This window comes from Pogona vitticeps, chromosome 11 (genome assembly GCF_051106095.1).
Source record: "Pogona vitticeps strain Pit_001003342236 chromosome 11, PviZW2.1, whole genome shotgun sequence".
NCBI lineage: Eukaryota > Metazoa > Chordata > Lepidosauria > Squamata > Agamidae > Pogona > Pogona vitticeps.
This window is the reverse complement of record NC_135793.1, coordinates 17,017,739-17,039,186: the sequence shown is the minus strand read 5'-3', so window position 1 is coordinate 17,039,186 and position 21,448 is coordinate 17,017,739.

Genomic DNA, 21,448 nt, shown 5'->3' with positions numbered 1-21,448 from the left:
TTGTGGCTATATCCACTCATGGAAAAGGCTTCAGGAGTTAACCTTGAGGCAAAATCCGGAGCTGGAGTCCCGAAGGCAGCATGTGTTGTTCTGCCAACTCCTGCGACGTTGCTGGAACCAGTTGCATTGGCTCTTGCCTTTCCATTGGACCATTTCAGCAATGTGGAGAGGGGGGATCTGCTGCTTGGGTAACAGCCTATCCTCCATATTACCTTACCCGGGCTTCATGCTCTGGAGAGGACACTCCTCGATTCAGAGCATGTTACCATAGTCTCTTGAGACTGAAGGATGCCTACAACAATGGTCCATTTTAAATCTGGGATCATTTGGGATAGCCTATTTCTAAATGGAGGTATTTTTTTCTTTTAAAAAATAACTCAAAAACCATTTGTCCTAACTTCCTCAAATTTGACAAGAGAAGACTGTTTGCTACAACTGAGCCAAATGTGATGCCAAGCCAAAGTCCAGTTTCAAAGTTATTTTTTTTTAAATTTGGGCAGTGCACATTTTTAGAGTTTCCTTATAGACTATTGATTTGCAGTGCTCCACAATCTCATACAGTTTCTACTTAAAGGTGTTTCTAGAGTGACTTTTACTACAGAAAGAGCTACATTTTGTGTGCAACCAAGAAGGGGCTAGCAAGACAAGGCTGATATCTCCACATTTCTGTGTTTTTCTGCATTGTAATCTACTAACTGTAAGAATAATTGAATTCTTACTAGAAACCTTTTTAACATAAACCTCAAAAATGTTGCGTATGCTAAATGCACAAACATATCTTCTCTACCCTTTGAGCTATGGGCACTCTTGCACATGTTTTCAATCATCTTGTTGAACCCACAGATGGGAGGGCAACACCAGTGAATGTGATGTCGCCAGACTGTAACCAGAATTTGGTTTATGTGTTAAAGATGTACATTTAGAAACGAAAAGAACAGACAGTCAGGTGCATCTTAAAGACTAACTAGTTCTATTTGGCATAAACTGTGGTGGATAATAGCCCACACGGTCAGGTGTAAGTAATGATGAAGTTGACTGAAGTTCTTGAAAGCTGATGAGGAAAAAAAATCCATCAGTTTTTAAGGTGGAACAAGACTCTTTGGCCACTATCCTATTGAGCTTTCACTGTGCGTAAAGCCCTATCAGTGTAGTAATAGTGGATCACACCGCTTGCTTACGTATTGCCACTGATAGCTATGAAGCAAACCTAACCTCTGCTTTTGCAGCATTTGTGCTAGCAGAATAATGTCTCATTCCATTACTACACCGATAAGTCCTTTCCACTCAGTGGAAATTCACTAGGATACTCCCCTTTGCTCTTTTTTCTACAACAGACTAATAAACTAACTGGACCAACCCCAGGAAATGTAGGAAAAAGAACTATGTTTGATATAATTAAGATAGAAATGCAAGCTGTGTTTCCACCATGAGGAGGACCTGTTAGGTCAGTCTGCTACCTAGGTTCTAACTGTTGATGAACGACCTCAAAGCTACTGCTCTCTTTTTTAGGCCTCTTAAGCGCACGTACACATGCACACAAAATGTAAACCAATACAAAAATGTAAACAGTCCTTCAAAACTGCTGCTTTATATCTTCAAGAATGAGAATCATGAGCTTTCCTCAGAGCTTCAAATTAACTTTCTAGCTGGGAAAGTCGAAGCTGTAGTACAAATTCCACTGATTCATTGAACTGGTTCTGAAACTCTGATTTGGCAGCAGAATACAGGAGACGAATGCTGATCCTACAGTTTTTAACCAGAGTGACTGCAAGGAAATGTATGATTTGATACAAATACAAAGTGTACATACAGTAGGTTGTGTTACGAAATCCATTCACGGACTGGACAAGTGTCCTAAATATGGTCTCAGAAGCCTCTAAACCTGATTTCTATGGGCACAGTCAAAAATATCAAGTCAGTCCATACTTCCATCCAATTTAAAAATATTACTCTGACCTTTGATGATGATGATGATGATGATGATGATGATGATGATGATGATGATGATGATGATGATGATGATGATGATGATGATGATTATTATTATTATTATTATTATTATTATTATACTGCAAACATGTTATTTACCATGGATTTGTTACTGCCCGGTGTCATGTAGTTTTGTTTTTCTTTTCCATGGTTCTGGTTTGCACAGGCATGAAAGAAAAATGGCTAAAAGGCTGAAAACATGATGTCAAGTTTAAATGCTGATCATGAGCACCCTGGAACCCCTCCCCCCCACCCACAAGAATGTTTTGCTGCTGGCATCGCGGGAACCAGGGAAAAAGAAAGCACAGGAGGGGGGAGTAAACAGTATAAATGCAGAGTTTGAAGTTACTGGCACAGCCTTTGCTTTAATTAGCAATTTAGCTGTCACTAAATGAAAATACATTTCACTTTTTATTAAAAGGCAACCCATGATTCATACATTTTTAAATTAAAAGTGAAAGATGAAATAGATGCTGGAACAGTCAAAATGGTAATTAAACCAACATTCACTTCAAAATACAAAGCACCACAGCTTGGGAGGCGGGAAGGGAAGGAGGCTGGTGAAGACGATTTCATTGAAAATGTGCCAAATACCCGGCTCTTTGCTCTTGATTTAACGAACCAGCCGATGGCTTTAGCAAAATGAAAGTGAGATGGAGGAGCCGGGGGGTGGGGGGTGGAGAGGATGGGAAGAATTATAACTGGCAGCTTCTAGTGGTCTCAAATAGCAACCATCTATGACATAATCGACCAAATAATTCCAAAACAGAACAGTGGCATGCGGCAATGGAGGGGAAAGGATGATGGCACCAGCCTCCTGTTCCTTAGCACCCGCCTACTCCACCCTACATAGGAGTTCAAGCTCACTTAAAAATAAGGAATGAGTAAGGAAAGCTTACCTTATCAGAATAAGGGCCTCTTTAGCCCATGGTGCTGTCAGAGGAGGTTTCAGGCTGCAGAAATACCATATTTTTGCATGTATAAGACACCCATGTATAAGACGCCCTCCACTTTTCTAATCCAAAATTAAGAAATCTATGTGGGGCTTAGCAAGTGTAGGGGGAAAGGGATCAAAGCTATGCAGGATCGCTTGGATCCCTGTTTTACCCTCCACTTGTTTTTGTTCTTTCCTCAGCTTACTTTTGTTTATAAGACAACCCTCAATTGTTAGTCTAAAGATCTTAGACAAAAGTATAGTCTTATACACGGAAAAATACGGTAGGTTCTCATTTAATACAATGAGCAGAGATGCTCCTAAACTCAGCAGTACTGATTTGCCATGCAAATAAGTAAAGTAATTCACATCACCATTTAGAGATGACTGCCCTTCTGCCATCCCAGTAAGACTGCTTGGTCATCATCATTATCATCATCATCATCTTAGAACTGCAGAGCTGCAGAGCTGAAAGAGGCCCAACCTTTGGCACTGCAGCCAGATACCTAAACCACTGAGTTGTCCACCAGCCCTACAGGACTACCAGGTCTCTTTCCTGGGTCTTTAAGCAAAAGTCTCAGGGTGCTAGTGGAGGACCAAGTTTGGTTATATTGTGTTTGTTGGCTTTAATGCTTGTGAATCCATTTCCTTCCCACTCCCAAATGATACCAGGACTTTCTGGCAGGACATAAGAGGATATGGAATGTACATTGTGTACAAAATATTTGTTAAGGAGACAGTGCACGAACTTCTGGTCTGTCTGCCTGTCCCTTTCACTCTCTCTCTCATGCAGATATTCAATTCTGAAAATATTACATAAGGGCTTCTTCCAAACCTCATGTAGCATCAAAAGCATCCAACCCCATGATTGCATGGGGTTTGACCCTAAAATCTCAGGAATTGAGAAGCGGATGACTTGCCTATCTATTTCCCTGCTTGGGCTTCTCATCTAAAAATCTTATTTGTTCGTATACTAACTGGAAACCTAACTGAAAGCTTTTGACAAGGGGGCTAAAAACACAGACATGAAATTCAACAAACAAAGTCTGTATGCTGGAACAAAACAAGACAAAAATAAACCATGACAAGGCATGGAATGTACTGGAGGAGTTTTTTGTTAATTCTTTTTAGTTAGCAGAGCATAAAGCACACACAAAAAACAGCTGCAGTGCCAGGGAAATTGAAAGAGAATAGCTAAAAGTCACAAGTTCTAGCCAGCACTGATTGTTCTCACAGTGACTAACCCTTTGTATATAAAAATCATTCCACAAAAATCGTAAGCAGAAAAAGTATGCGGGGGTGCTGATAAGTATTGAGTCTTACCCAGAAAAAATTGAGCTAGGAAGCTATAAATTGCAGGGTGTATTGGCCAACTTGTCTGTATTCAATGGTGCAAAATTCAACTACCTATGATTTTAACTTATCTTTCATTTTCCGGTCCAAAGTGAATACGGCAGCACCTCCAAAAAGTTCAGTGTGGAAGAGCATAGGACTGTAATCAAGTTCCTGTTTCTCCAAGGGAAAAGTGCAAAGCAGATCCATGATGAAATGTCACGAACTATGGGTGACAGTGGCCCTTCATATGCAACAGTTAAATGTTGGGTCAATTTTTAAACTCCATTTCAGTGTTGAAAGCAAGAAACCCAGTGGAAGGCCTGTTTCTGTCTCTGTGCCTGTGTCATGAGTTCAGCTCAAGATCCAGAACCTGAGGGGTTAACTACAGCTGAGGAGAATGCTGAGCGATTAGAAGCACAGACAGCTGAATCGCCCCCAGATTCTCCTCCCCCAGTAGATAGGGTGAGGGCTAGACTTTGGCAAATACTTAATGTAGTGCCCCAAATATCAAGTTCACCAGGGAAGACACTAAAGACAACTGGCTGGCTTTCCTGGCCTGTGCAGTCATCAGAGGATCTAATGGCAGCTTAGGAGTAGAAATCTACACAACCCCCCACACTGATCAATACCTGCAATTTGACTCTCATCACCCACTGCAACACAAACTAGGGGTCATTGGGCACTAAACCACAGAGCAAGAAACATCCCCACCTCTACAGAAGCCAAGAAGAAGGAAGACAGACATTTGAGGACAGCCCTTAAGACCTTTGGATATCCAAAATGGGCCTTTAACAAGGCATTGTCCCAATCTGAGAGAACAATGGAATGGTCTGAAACTCTGGCCATTCCTTACATGGTGGATGTGTTTGAAAAGCTCAAAAGGATTTTTGGTAAACACCACATACTTCACTTCAAACCCACAAACACATTAAGGCAGAGACCCATCCACCCAAAAGGCCAGACAGCAAAACACAACAGGAGCAATATAGTGTATGCAGTCCAATGCAAAGAGGAGTGTTCGGAGCTCTGCATTGGAGAAACCAAACAGCCACTAAACAGGAAAAAGGCCCGGCACAGGAGGAGCAATGGGTCTGGATCACAATCAGAATTGTCCCTTCATTTGAAGGACAAAGGACACACATTTGATAACAAAGATGTACTCACTTTGGACTGAGAAGTAGGTGGTTTGAGAGAAGGTTCAGGGAGTACATACATACATACATACATACATACATACATACATACATACATACATACATACATACATACATACATACATACATACATACATACATACATACATACATACATACATACATACATACATACATACATACATACATACAATCCCTCATTCAACAGGGGTGGAGGCATTGGATACAATCTGTCTTATATTTATCATGCTGCCATTTCATCAGTCCCCAGAAAAATTAGGACTATACATACCAGAAAGACCACTGTTAACGACTCTTAATGACCCATGGCAATGGGTGGAGAAGGACTGCAGAAGTGGGATTATCCCTCACCCCCCAGTCCTTTGTCCTTCTAACAAGCCTATTCAGATCAGGGGGAAGTGAAACAAATGTGGAGGATATATCAGGGATCTCCTACCAACTTTCCTCAGTCTGAAGAAGCTACTTGGATGAGTAGTGAAACATTTCAACCTAACAAGAAAGAAGTCCAGTTGTCATGACTCAACTTCCAGATAACCACACCTGAATGACTGAGAAATTTCACAGATACATAGAATAGTATGTTCTTTTTATATAAAATGTAGAGTATAATTCATCTATACAAATGTCAGGTGCTCTTGATATGCAAGAACTGTATACAAACTCACTTTTCATTATTTTTCTTTATATATTTTAATAATAAAACTAAAAAAATGTTTTAAAAAAGAGCAGGCCCATTAAATCAATGGGACTTACATAGAAGTAGAGTCACCAAATCACTGATTCAATTGATCTATTCTAGTTTCACTTACTACTGGATTTTAGTTATTATGATTTAGGTATTTTAGCAAAGCTCAAGTTGCAAGAAGCAGTCTGGTGATACACATGAACAAATATTATAGACCTTGAAAACCTAAAAATAAGATAATGCTTGTTTCCTGCTTTGAGATTCCTAACTTGGCAAGATAATGACACATTCTGATGGAGTTGTTTTTGACCACAACTAATAATCACAAAGAGATTTATTTTAGTAACTGGTCAAATCTTACCATAAAATCATCTAGGCTCACCACCAAACCTTGTGGACGTGAATTCCATGAGTCAATTGTATGAATAGGTATTTCACTTGTGCCCTAACATCTAAAAAGCTGTGTTAGACCTACATCTATATCTACATACATACATGTTGTTATTGTTTAGTCATTAAATCATATCCAACTCTTTGTGACCCCATGGACCAGAGCACACCAGGCCCTCCTGTCTTCCACTGCCTCCCGGAGTTGGGTCAAATTCATGTTGGTAGATTTGATGACATTGTCCAACCATCTCATCCTCTGTCATCCCCTTCTCCTCTTGCCTTCACACTTTCCCAACATCAGGGTCTTTTCCAGGGAGTCTTCTCATGAGATGGTCAAAGTATTGGAGCCTCAGCTTCAGGATCTGTCCTTCCAGTGAGCACTCGGGTTGATTTCCTTCAGAATAGATAGGTTTGTTCTCCTTGCAGTCCTGGGGACTCTCAAGAGTTGCCTCCAGGACCACAATTCAAAAGCATCAATTATTCGGCGGTCAGCCTTCTTTATGGTCCAGCTCTCACTTCTATACATCACTACTGGAAAAAACATAGTTTTGACTATGCGGACCTTTGTCGGCAAGGTGATGTATCTGCTTTTTCAGATGCTGTCCAGGTTTGTCATCGCTTTCCACATACATACCAGTCTTTATAGGTTATTTTTGAAAAGTGTAAGAAATGTGATTATTATACTTGCAGTTATCATTTTTCACACTTCGTTGTAAGGGCACACCATCTTTAGTGGTTTTTTTAATGGATTCCTGAAGAACAGGTATTAACACAGCAGTGTGTCTGGCTGCTGCAGAAATACAATTAAGCAAATGAGACACACTCCCTGAAGAGTCCTAAAAGGATTTTTGACCTATATACTGTTTCAATTTCTTCACATGCTCTTTCTCTCTGTCGTCTTCCAGATGCATGAGAAATTAAAACTTCTTAACAAAATTGTTCCCCAATTATACATCAAAAGCGACTGTTGTCACTCCATGTCAAGAGCAATTAATTGTTTGCTTCCAGCTTAGATCAATGTATCAGCATTTCCAAACAATAGTAAATTGTGCTAGAAAGAATCACATACACAAAGGAAGTTGGCCCATCTTTTCTTACTACTGTTTTGTCTGTTTAGCTGATCACCCTGATAATGGTGTTCTGGAGACATGGTAGGAGGAATGGAGGTTTCAGCTAATAATGCACAGAATCCCCTGCAGTGGGCCCATGCTGGAATAAAGGGACACAGATCAGGGCTGAGCAGCTGTGGGCTTTTACTACTATGGGGAGATACAAATGACAATGCCAGGTCATAAACTACATGGTAGAAAAGAGGGGCAGAAAGGCACCAATAGACAACCTGCAGAGTTGGAAATTCTATTTTATTTTTATTGACTCACTTTTTTTCCAGGAGACAGAAGAAAGTTTCCATTGACTTCCCAAGGCAGTCACTGGGAAGGGATGAAGGGAAGGACTTTAAAAAGGCAGGGCCACAGCCATTGTTGATTCTTTCTTTAAAGGGCAATGCAGGGCATCTGCTCTTTTATACTTCTTATTTGCTCCTGCCCTTCCTGGTCCATGGATCCTAAATGAGTCATTCTGTGTTGACAAAACTTTGATTTAATTGATGTTTTAATAGCAGAAAAGGGCAATGAAGATTCTTTTCTGAGACAATAAGCATCTTCCTCTTCATGTTCCTGAGTTTATGAGATTTTATTTCTCTTTCCCCAATTCTACGAATTGCAATGAACATTAGAACACTGGAATCATTCAAGAAAAAAAAATGGACAACTGTAATAAATCCTGTCCAGCAACAGGATTTATTAATGATAAATTGACTGTTTTAATATAAGTCCAGATGTAGGTTGTGAATGCTTGTGTATAAACAATGTCACCACACCAAAGAGCAAAGAGGAAGAGAAAAGGACTGTGGCCACAATAGTGGAGGCCATACACACATTGCTTGAGGAGAAATAGTACCAATGTTTGCTTGCCAGTGACATTAATCTTGCAAATGGACCAATAACCATAACTGATCTGCCACTCTGGGAGGATTTGGCCAGTGGGAGAGTACTAATGGCACCACTACAAAAATCACAATTTAAGTCAGCACCAGATAAGGTTTGAAAGTCAAGAGCATTCCATTGTCTGAATTATCAGATCAAAAAGATGAGAAGAAGTGGTGGGTCTTTTGTGATGTCACAGAGGTAGGACAGCCAAGAGTTGAAGGGGATCATTCTAGAGCTGCTATGAGATCAGAAGGCTGTGGAAATGGATATAAGAGGAATCCAGAGAATTGGTCAAGAATTGGCTACAGCCCGGCTAACCAAGTAATATGAAAATCCTGCATCAGGAAGGGGAAGCTGAGCTGGGTGCAAAATCTGCCCAGCGGCTCTGGTGGTTACCTTCCTTCTGCTAGAAGTCATATCCAAAATGGCCTTATCTAAAGAACACATGACAGTCTGGGAGTTATTCCAGGCACCGAGCTGTTGTTCAAACTTGTGGACAGCTCATGACCAGGCCACAGGGCCATGCACCCCTGCTTCCAGAGCACGAGCAACAGGAAGGCTTGGGTGTCGTGAAGATGACACTCCACTCCCTGTGTTGACAAAAGCACTGGCTCTCCCCATAGTCTCTTCCTTTTCTTCTGGATTTTTGGCGTGATAACATTGTGCAGGTACAAAACACATGAAAACATCATCACACATTTACCAGTGTGGCTTGGTGGCAGCTGGGAATGGATGGGAAGGGGATACCAAAGCTTTATCTTTCACTCAGAAATGATTATTCCCCCCCTCCTGTACCACTTGCCCTAACAATTGTCTCCCTACCTGAAGAATCAGGGAAGCACAGCAGTTTACTGAGACCTCAGTTAGCATGCTGATAGATCATAAACCTAGTGCCAGATCTGAAACATTTGTGGTCTAGCCCAAATGGGATACAGTGTGTTTGAATTCTGAGTTCCTAGCCTCTTTCAGACTTAATTTTTAAAACATCTAATAGACATTGCAACGTTGAAAAAGAGAGAAAAAAAATCTACATGCACAGTGCTCCCTACCACCGGGACTATTACTCCCCAATGGACTTCAAAGGCCTCACACTGACTGCAGACCCAATTCTCTGTGGAGCTGAGGAGAGTCCTCCAGTCGATGGACATGCACTAACCTTTAAAATACCAGTGCAGGATGGCAGAGCCGCTAATTGTCCTTCCTTGCTCTGAGTTTTCCCAGAGGACAACTATCTCAACACTGCTTACTAAGAGGTCCTGCTGGAGTCTATTTCCTTTGAGTTCACCTCCTTAAAAATGAACGCAAGCTCAATACGCCAGCTGCCTTCATCACCGTCCGTTTTTGCAAAAGAAGCTCCAGTGATGAAGTTGGCATGTTGTGAAAGTTCTTCCAAGGACGTTTACGAATAAATATTTTCTCCCAGAAGAGTGTTAAGGAAGAACATCCTCGAGAGTCTCCTTTGGAGCACCGACTGATTGAACCCCAGACAGCACAGTCTTTCTCTAGAGTCTCTGAAGAGTCTCAGAGCATGTAGAAAGAAGGGAGGCAAGCTCTTCACCTTGATTGAGCTGTGTTTTGCTGCAGATCATCTTTAATTGAGTACGACAAGTTTCTCCCTAGTTGAGTGTGCTTTGATTCACATTTCAAAGCTATCCTGTCAGGTTTGTCTCAGACGATACCATTGAAGTTTGCTGCTAGTCTCGGGCAGGTTCTCCTGTTTTTCTTTTTCAACAAAAAAGTAAAAAAAAATTATTTATTTATACACTTAGAATGTACTTCACCCTGTTTAGATAGAAATGTGAAATGGGAAGATGTTTCTGATGCTTAATAGGGAATCTGCTGAAGAATACACAAGACATTTTCGGTGCTCTGTAAACTTGGACAAGATGTGCGGGGGCGGGAGAGAAAAGAAGTGAAACAAAGAACATTGCTTTGACATGCATGCTCTTGCAAATGATGGAATACACCATTCCGAATAAAGGGGGTAGGACTGAAATGACTATTTGCAAATATGCAATTCAGACATCCTCAATTCTTGTTTTTGCTGACTCAAAATTGAGAATGCGAAATTCTGAACTGCACTTTGAAATGCCAGCTTTGTTACAGTTGCTGGCTTAAATCCAATTACTAGCTAAATTAGAGGGGTTTCATTGAAGAATGGCCCAGATCCTCTAACCTAGTTACACTCCCATAGCATAAATAGCAAAAATGGTGAACTGACCAAAATTAAGAAAACTCAAAGACAGTATTGGTTGCCTAGTGAGTCGTATGACTCAGCATGCAATGGATAATGTCTATAGTAATTTCTTAACTTGGGGCTCAGCTTGATTGTGTTTTCATCAGGAGGTAAATATGGATTTCATGGATTCTGGGCAAATGGTCGGGCTTGGAACTTTAAAGAATAGTGTTGTTTGAAGGACAAGTTGCTACCTGATACTAATTGCAAAGCTGCTGTCTTGTTTAGTTCAGCCCTTAATCTGAATCTGATGAAGACTGTCTTCAAAAATGAATGTCAAACTATTAATTAGTCCTTAATTGCCCCACAAAACAACAAACAGAAGTGTAAACAAACAGAAAATGTATCATCCCTCATCCTGAAGGTATTTGAGTGCTACATTTTCATTTGGTTGTCAAATGGATGTTTATTTCCTGCCCCTCAAAAGGTGATTTGCTATCATCGATGTGATCAGTGGGCCAAACAGATCTAGTTGATACAGATGAACCTGGAAGTATAAGTCTCAGTGGCTTATATGGAATCCATTCCTCCCTTGAAGCAAAAAGGCTGTACACACATACACATACATGGTATCAGGGAGACCTCTTGCAGAAAAGAGGCCAAAAGCCAAAGATGTGAGATAGTACTGAATACCTGTTTTGGTGACTGTGCTTGCTTCATTGATATTACTGCTGATACATATCCGTTAGACACAGAGCTGTCCAGCAAAACCTAATTAGCTCTTTAAACTCATTTATGTGCCACATTAAATCTTGTCCTTGTCACATTCAAAATTTGTTTAAAACCCTAATAATATTCAAGATCATGTACTTGTTGGTGTCATAATGAATATTTTAATCCCGACAATTCATTATTGTTCTAACAACTTTTTATTTATTTTATCTAGGTGAGCCATTTATCTTTTCTGTAAGATTTATGAGACAGTTTGATTAAAAGTACTGAAAACCTGGAGGAAGTTATTTATTTAGTGCTTATTTCCAGGTTGTTAATTCAGTAAAATTTTGGCCAGAGAGCCAGCCACATTTATTTTGATGAAGCAAAATAATCTGCCATCCGGTAATAAATGTTTTGCTCCACATAGGGGCAAATATTGGATTTGAATGCAGAAAAAGAAAAGCAGGGTATAATTACCCCACAGTCTACAAATAAAAATTATAAACAAACCATAAAGATGTTATTTACACATTCAAGCTCAAAATCACGTCCTGAATTAATGATTTTGCAAACATAAGAAGAGCCGCTGGATGCACTTGATACTGATGTTACAGGAGTGCTGAATCCACTTTGGGTTTTACTCTGACCTTCAAAGCAGCTGTTCAAGGTGATGAGCCTACTTGGGGCTTGGGCCTCAGCACCCTGGACAGCTCTTGTAAAGCTGGGCTAATATCTGAAATGGTTTCACTCTCTCCACTGATGTCAAAGTCACCAACGATTGCAGAGAGAAGATCCATGCTGGATCACGAAAAATCCTACCTAGTCCATCTCTGAATTCCTTTATTCCCACCGGATTCACTGGGGAACCTCTCAAATGGAATAGAAGTATATCTGTTATTTGTGTCTGCCTTCTACTGCTTAACAGCCTTTACCTTGTCTTGCCCTTACCTTTATAATGGGGAGGACAAAGATACAGCCTTCCAGACATTGTCAGACTGAAACTCCCAGAACCTCCCGCCATAGTCTATGCTGATTAGGACTGATGGGAATTATGGTCCATTGACATCTGCAGGGCCAGAACTTTGCCTGCCCACCCTTTCTTTGGATTATAAAATTTAGGAAAGGGTCTGGATTAGTTTTACTTTTGTACAACACTGGGTCATTTTTTACAGCACTAACTGAGAGTCTGTGGAGTGGTTAGAGAGAAGCAGAAACTCTGATGTTGCCCAAAGGTTTTAATCTACAGCTCCCACACTCTTTGATTGCATGGACACTGGGAATTATGAAAATATAATTTGAAACCTGGTTCATAAACCTGAAATATTAATTCAATGCCTGGAAGACATCAAGTTAGAGCAGCTTTCAAAGGTCTGTGAATATGCCCATCTTTGGAAGCCACATTTCTCTTGTGACCTCAATAATCTTACTTTTTTTAAAACTAAAAAAGGACCCATTCCCCTCTATTCGCAAAGTTGGGGGTATCTGTTTAGGGGTGTTAATGGCAAAATGGCCTCCTATGCCCCTTAAAGCATACAAGGAGATATTTAGAGTAACTTTAAAAGATCAAATTTGGGGTTCAGGGGGTGTGGGTGTGGGTTGATCATTAGGGTCACATGCGAGTCTTAATCCTCCCCTCCCTCCAGCTCCCCCAGAAAGAAACAGCAACAGAAAGAAGTAACCAAGGGTGGTCTTACTATTAAATTGAGTGAGGCGGTAGCCTCCAGTGACAGAGTGCTGGGAACAGCAAATTCCTTGCTTACCCCACCCGGGTAGGATATTTACCACTCTGGAGAGCTATCACTGCTTTCCTGGGTTCTTCAGAGCCAGGAATTTTGTTCGGCTGTAATGTCAGCTGTGATGCCACCCTCTCATGAAAAATATCAAGAAGAATGTGGCAGCCAGGGGGAACCCTGGGGGTCCCACTTGGCTCTCATGTTCTTCAAATAAGGAGGACACAGAGATAGTGGAAAGTCCCCTTCAGCAGTTCAGCCTGTTCTTGCCCAAAAGAAGGAGGAGAAAGAGAAGCCACACAGCCTGAAGAAGAAGTGACAAAGGAGAAAGAGGAAGCTGCCACAGTCCCTTCACCCTCACCAAAAGGTGGATCCTTCTACTTTGTAGAGGAAAATTTCAAGGACTTCTTGAACCCTAGGGACCAAGGAACATGACCTGAAAAATTCTACATAAAGTGGCACAGGCAACTTTCAATTGCTCACATCCCCTTTTTGCTGCCATCCTTATTATTGCCATTTCTTCCCATTTCATGGTAGTAGACAGAGTTCCATCTCCTACCTCAGGCAGTAAAAGCTTCAGTGATAGCCAGAGTTGTCAATGGAAAGAAGCAAAAATAGCAGTATCAGTAGCACCGAGACGCAAGTCTTATTTTCATGTTAAGGGACAGCTTGTTAACTGCTTTGCTCTTTACTTTACTCCTGCTTCTCCCTCTGCCACTCTGGCAATGATGATGATGGAAGGGTGTGTTGCATCCTGTGGGAGGAACCATGCTAGGATTTTTTTTTTTTTTTTTTTTTTTGCAAATCATTGAACTCTCTTCAGACATTTTCCATAATCCTTGGCCAGGGATCAAATCCCATGTTATCAGACATATATATATATTTCCTGTTTATAACATTTTCTCTGCAATGCACAGTGCCTTTAACACATGCCTGAGAAATCAGAAGTTCAAACAAGTTCTTCCAAAGACCAATTGCAAAACAAAAGCAAGCTAGTTTTCAACATGTGGATTAGCGCAATTTTGGACTTGGGTAACCAAGATATCTTTTATCTCAGATGTGTTATGCCGCCTTTACCATTTAGTTTTTACCTTTTAGGTTTCTACCTTTAAGCTTCAGTTATGTGTTACCACAGCAACATAGTGTCTAGATCCCATGTTACCTGCTCATTAACATGAGTAACAGGGAGCTATGTGAGTTACGAAACAGTGCAAATTTTATTCTGGCTTTCGTTGGTCATCCCTAAGGTAAATCTGATTGCTTCCCCCCTCCAAAAAAAAAATACATACAAACTCAGAGAAAACAGCTGTTTGGAAATATATATATGCTAATCAGACAACATTTGATTTCTCTTTTGAAACTGTTGAGTGGAGGCTACTCTGAAAGAAGTGGTCTGAAGCTTTCAAGTGGAACCCAACATGGGCCTTGGGTTATCACACATGCTCCAGAGATAACTGTGTCGCCCGTTGTCATTCATCCTGAGATATCCATTTGTCTAAAAGCAATTAAAGCTTAATTGCTGCATAACCTGAATAATTTAGAAAGGCAAATGAGGGGAGCAGGCAAACAAGTGTGTGTTCATTAATTTCTTTGTTATTGCCATCTGTTTAATTAAAAAACTACTTTTTACTGAACGAGAATTTACTATCTAAATGTTTTCGTACTTTAAAATATCTGCAGCACCAGAGGTCAGCAGCCAGGGTCATCTATTTGAGCTTATACATAAAACATGGAAGCTAAGTATTTCTAAAGAAAAACAGCGCCAGAATATGTTTAAAAACAAATAAACCCACACATATTTTTCACTTGGGGTCGTACAAAGTATGGTCTGGAATGTTTAGACAATTCATCGGTGGTGAGCCTAATTAGTTGAAAGAAGATGCATTGACTGTTTTAACAAATTAAAGTACATAGAAATATGGCTGTAGAGCAACATGTCTGTCTTGTGTATGTATCAATGGAGACAAGCCTTTAAGAACACGCCAGCTGCAATGGATGCAGGTCTTACCTAAAATCCAAGTGAATATGCTTTTTATTTCATGTACAGCATTAGAAAGGACATAAGACAGAAGCTTGACCTAAAGTCTGCCACTGGACGTATGGCATCTTGGAGGATCGAGGTAGAGCGGCCTATAGGCATGGCTGTGGCACCAAGCACCTGGCACAGGTATGCAGCTGTGTGTCAGGAGTTCCACACCTTCAGGGACAGAATGGACTCAGAATTGGTTTGGCCTGGCACTATAGACCACCTGTTATCATACAGTTTAGAACTGCATAGGAGAGGATTAGCCCCACAGTCAAGACAAAGAAAGATATTGGTGTCAGCATTTTATGCAAAGGCTAATGGTTGGTTGTATGGGACTAATGATTTCCAGATCAGAAAGATGATCAAGGGCTGAGGCAGAGAGCGTAGCAGGCTGGAAGATTCAAGAATGGCCTTTGGGATTAGTGAACTAGTGTGGGCATCCCTGTTGGGTGCTTTTGGGGTCTGCCCTGCAGTCTGAAGATTTAATGGAGTCCGAGAGCCATATAGTGATCCTTTCGCAAAAGTCTAAGACTGATCAGCACGGTAGAGGTTGTCGCTCTGTTAAACTGGGTCGTTGCTCTGTTGTGGAGCTTTGTGCTGACCATTGTGGAGGATTTGGGAGTACTGGTGAGCACAGGGAATTTTATTCCAGCATAGAGACAGGACCCCACTTACCAAAAATCAGTTTTGGAACATTATTTTGAAGGCACTGGAAAACACAGGGATCAGTGGGTTACCTTTTAGTGCGAACTCATTCCTCGTAGGAGCCGTCTCAATTGCAGCTGCCTTAGAATACAACTCACAGGAGATAACGCAGGTAGAAAGATGCTCTTCCCACAGATTTCAGATGCACGTGGCTTCTTTCTAGTAACAGAGCAATTTCCTGGTGGCTGTTTTATGATGGAGGCTGAGGATCCTGATTTGTGGCCACTGCTTTGTGTTTTGGGCAGCCAAGCATGCTGTGCTATTGGCATGGGGGCTGGATTTGGGTCTTGGGTCATGGGCTTCTGTTGAGTGGATGGGTAAATGAGGCTTGTGTCTGGACGGCATGTTGTCAGTGGCGTTACAGGGAAATGAGAAGCATAACCTAGATGTGCTGGTAGTGCACCAGGGAGGTAACAACTTGAAGTTCAGGAAGGACAAGTCACCGATACTGCAAGTGGAGTTCTGGAGGTCATGGAGGATAAGTGGTAATTGGTCTGGATTGTTTGGTTGGCCTTCATTGCATAGCAGGCGTGGAGGGCCACCCCAAATGCATTGATTCCACTAGAAGGGGGTGAACAGGGATGTGGAAAAGGATGTATTAGCTGGTTTGGGTTCAGTTGTTGGGTATCCAGGGATTAGAGCAGAATGCCCAGAATTGTATAGAGATGATGGGGTTCATCTGTATGCACAAGGACTTGACATTTGTGGAGGACTTGCAGTGGGCCCTTAAACCCAAGATTCATGTCTGGGTGGGGGTCTTCTATTGAGGGAGCTTACTGAAGGATAGCTCCCTTGCCTTGTCAGGTAGTGCAGAATGGGAGGTGAGTTCCAAAGGGGTATCTGAGTAGGTCCTATAGCCCATACAATGTCCCAGCATCACAGATGCCAAGATTACATTTCTGCAGTAGGGGATGTGTGAGGGGCCGGCTCTGGCCAATGCTAAGGTCACAAGGTCTGTGGGGAAGGTCACACAGTGTTTGCTGGTAGAGATGGGTTGTATAGAAGACCATGCAGTTATGGGGCTTGGGATTCACCTATGTCAGCCCAGGGGGAAAGGTCATGTGGGACCTCTGGATTCTGACCCAAATTTCTGCAGGAGATCGGAGATTACTATTTAAATGTTCAAAAAAGTTGTGACCCTAGTCAAACCCATCACCTACGTCTCATCTTATTATTCTAGTCATGAGGGGAAGACTGTACTAAGAGAAATAGGAGAATTGTCCTATGGATGGCAGAAAAACAACAGCATCCACACAGAATCCCTGCTTTAAGGAGAACATACGCTTCATGTGAAGGAGCTCCAAGACATTTCCAGTCCAGTAAAAGGGCCAGTTTTTTTTTAATCATAAGAAGCTGAATTTAATCATATAAATGATGTGAATTAAAAAGATTCTGAATCATTCCTCTTGCTTTGCACATTTTTTCTTCTGTTTATGTGACTTATGTGGAGATAGGAAAACACTGACTCTCTGACACAGTCAGTAGCCATCCCATTCAGCAAGACGGCTGGGCATACAAAGTTTCACTAGTATATGCCCATACGTTTTCAGAAATATTTTCACACCTCCTGTGGGCTAGAGACTTTTTCTAAAAAAGAGAAAGATAGCGGAGAATCCAAGGACTATATACAGTGATGCCTCACAAGATGAAATTAATTCGTTCCATGAGTCGGGTCGTATTGTGAAAATTTTGACTTGTGAAATGAGGTACTAACGGTTGTGCGATTTAAAACAAACCCCCCCAAAAAAGGAAAAACATTCATCTTGCGAAGCACGGCCATAGAAAAATTCATCTTGCGAGTCACCAAAAAAATCGCAAAACACTTTCGTCTTGTGAATTTTTTGTTGTGTGAGGCATTCTTCTTGTGAGGCATCACTGTATTCTGCATCAAGCTCTGTATTCTACATCTTTCCTAGCCATGTGAAGAACTGCAATAGCCACGTACTCTTGATAATTAATTCATGCAATTGCTTATTGCAATTAAATAATTATTCATTATTAATTCATGAAAGTTGCTCCTGGGTTATTTGCCAAGGTGGTCTTGAAAAGGACTCACAAAAACGGCTTATTGGATTATAGAATATAATGGCCATTAGTGTCTGCTCCAACTGCAAGGTAGGTTCCAACACTGGAAGCCCCAAACTAGCTTTGTCCAGCCTAGCGCTCCCCAGATGAGTTGGAAGACTGGGAGTTGTAGTCCAACATACCTGGAGACTGCCAGGCTGAAGAAGGCTTCCTTAAACGATTCCCAACTGTTCCTGAATAGCAGTTCTGCAGTCAGGCCACCAGAGCTGTTTCTGTCCCTCCTCAAGCAACGAACCATGCAATTTTGAAGTAGTGCCAGAGTTTCTTCTGTTCCTTTTCCATCCCCAGCCCTCTTTTCTTGTGTGTCATGTTTTCTGGATTGTGAGCATGAAGGCCAGCTTTACCACTTACATATAGAGGCCATTCTGGAAGCCTTTTTCTTTCTTTCTTTCTTTCTTTCTTTCTTTCTTTCTTTCTTTCTTTCTTTCTTTCTTTCTTCCTTCCTTCCTTCCTTCCTTCCTTCCTTCCTTCCTTCCTTCCTTCCTTCCTTCCTTCCTTCCTTCCTTCCTTCCTTCCTTCCTTCCTTCCTTCCTTCCTTCCTTCCTTCCTTCCTTCCTTCCTTCCTTCCTTCCTTCCTTCAACCATCAGCTTCTTCCTTCCTTCCTTCCTTCCTTCCTTCCTTCCTTCCTTCCTTCCTTCCTTCCTTCCTTCCTTCCTTCCTTCCTTCCTTCCTTCCTTCCTTCCTTCCTTCCTTCCTTCTTTCTTTTGCTAAAGGGTAGGTAAAAACATTAGGAAAGTATCAATTTAACTGCTAGGCTTAAGAATCGGAGAGAAAATGTTCAGAAAGCAAGAGATGTACCTAATTTTACGATGTACCTTATTTTCATAAATTTCACTAGGTGGCAATATTGCATCAGGGTTGCCTTCTTGCACCTCTTGGAAAGGAGTCTTCCTTTTCAAGGAAACTGAGAAAGTTTCAGCTTGGAAAACATCAACAACGTTGTACAGTGGATAATTAAAAGCTGCAGGGAAAGAAGCTACCAGTTGTATTTGGGGAGGCCCCAGGATTAAATCTTTAATGACCTGAAGCAAATAGATGGCATTACACTGGTGTGCAGAGATTGATGCATATTTGAAAAAGTATTTGATATTTATATCAGGCACATTTTTATGCCATGTCCCATTGGCTTGCATGTAGAGACATGTGCAAAATATCACATGCCTTCTTTTCTGAAAATTATTCCCATGTCTATTATTCCTACACATCTATGGCTGTTTTGTATATAAATGTATACAGTATTATGACTGGGCTATAGCCTAGTCATATATTGGTGCAGCTTAAAAGAAACACATTCTACCAGGTAATGTTAACATGTTTAGCAGTCCAAACAAAATGTTCTAAATCATAGTCTCCAGCTCTACCCACACACTAAAACATAGAATCTACAGCGCTCTCTTAGACAGTTTCAATTTCACTTATAAAAATAACTTCAAAGTCATTATGCATTTTTCATCAATTTAAAAATTCAGTGTGAAAAACAACAGTATTTTGGCATGAACACCAAATCAATTAAGTAAAATATTTTGACTCCGGCTCCAAAAATCTCCACCTAACATAGCCAGTAGTAGAGATTTACAGGTACTATAACTCCAGTATACATGGAGAGCCAAATGCCTCCCACTCTTGAACTAACTAATAAAGATAACATGAATCTTTGTGCCAATGAGATGACATGAAAGACCTCATAACTTCTTGACATACAGCACTTGCCCCCCCAGTCTCGGAATAAAGACGTGAGACAGTGATATGGATTAAATACGGGCCACACTTTATTAAATCAAATCACATCAATCTATATCTTCAAACATAATCCAAAGAGGGGGGCCTGCTGTAGTGCGGAAACAGGAGAAGGTGCGGGTATCCAAATACCCCCTGATCTGTCAGGTCTTAAAGACAGCAGGAACCCGACCGGCCACTAATAAACACCCCAGACCCTCAAGACATCTTTAATTGATGACTGTTGGTCCGGAAGTGGCCCAGCGCATCTTCCCCGCACCAGCCCTGTAATCGCACGATCCGCAGAGCCGAGAGGTCGGATGAACTGTTGGCTTACCTGAATTACAAACGGGACACACCGAGACAACCTGTTTTTCCACACTACCCGCCAGTGTGACCAAATCAACCACCAAAAATGCCAACAACCCTTCTCCAGTGTGGGAGAGGTGAAAAATCCCCACATCCAAAAGCCAATCAGGATATAGGTCAAAAATTCCTATCCGGCCCCTAAAAGGCGACCGTGAAAATCACACTAGAAATAGGGAGGGCGGGCGGGTGCCCGAACAGGAAAGAGGGCGATCAAATGGGAGTGCTTGCTTAAATAACTGCACGCCCTCACCCAAACTAGTCACGTGACTCGGGACAGTCTCGCACCAGCCAACTATGCTGTTCCAGGGCAGCAAACCGTCTGTCCAGCAGCTGAGACCTTCTAAGGATTTTTCAAATCACATGAAAGAAATCATTGATGGTTAAGCCAAAGAAAGATGAATGGTATCTGCTGATGGGTTTCCTTGAGAAACACAATATTTCTAATTCTTTCAAGGTAATTTTATAAGAGGCCAGGCAACTTCTGAGGGGATGGGAACTATTGTTTCTTACTCACCTCAAATGTTTGGTGAACTGCACCACAGTCTCTCAATTTTTCATGTCTCCCAAAAATGTTGGGACAATCATTTGCCATTTAAATGCAACAAATTCACCTTGGCTGGTCAGAAAAAGGAAGTGACAAGCTGGTCACTTCCATTTTTTTTAAAAAAAGGCTAACTCTGGATTAAATGAGGCCTGGAGGCAAAATTACATTTAGGTGGCATGTTCCATCCCTTTTCTGGTGAACTTGTGGGGAGAGGAGAGAGGCTGAGTGACCACACACTGTGGCCTGAGAGACTGAGAGAAGAGCCTCTTGGAAGATCTAAAAAGCAGACGGAGTTGGGTGTCATCAGCACACTGGTGGTACCAGACCACAACATTCTGGACAATCTCTTTCAGGTTTTTCATGTATATGTGAAATAGTATGGAGAATCATGGAACCCTGAGACTCACCACAGGCTCATGACCAAGGTGTTGAACAGGAGTCCCCCAGCACTACGACCGCTCACAAAGTGACACCACACTTGGGAAAATCCCAGAAGCTGACTCTGTTTTTATTAGTTATCTACTTCTCACCCAAACACAATGCAATTGTCAGGGCTGGTTTTCAACAAGTGGGAATGGCAGTGAACACAAGAGGGTATCCTATAGACCATCTTGACAGCTGTCATCATTCAGACTGCTCTTTGCCATGTAAAGCACGCCATCCTTTCCCCTGCTAGCAACGTGCGCATGCTATTGTGCAACAATGTTGGCCCACTTCATGGCTTTTTGAATTGTGAGCACAGAAGGACAATATTCCATATTATTTATTTATTTATTTATTTATTTATTTATTTATTTATTTATTTATTTATTTATTTATTTATTTATTCATTCATTCATTCATTCATTCATTCATTCATTCATTCATTCATTCATTCATTTATTTG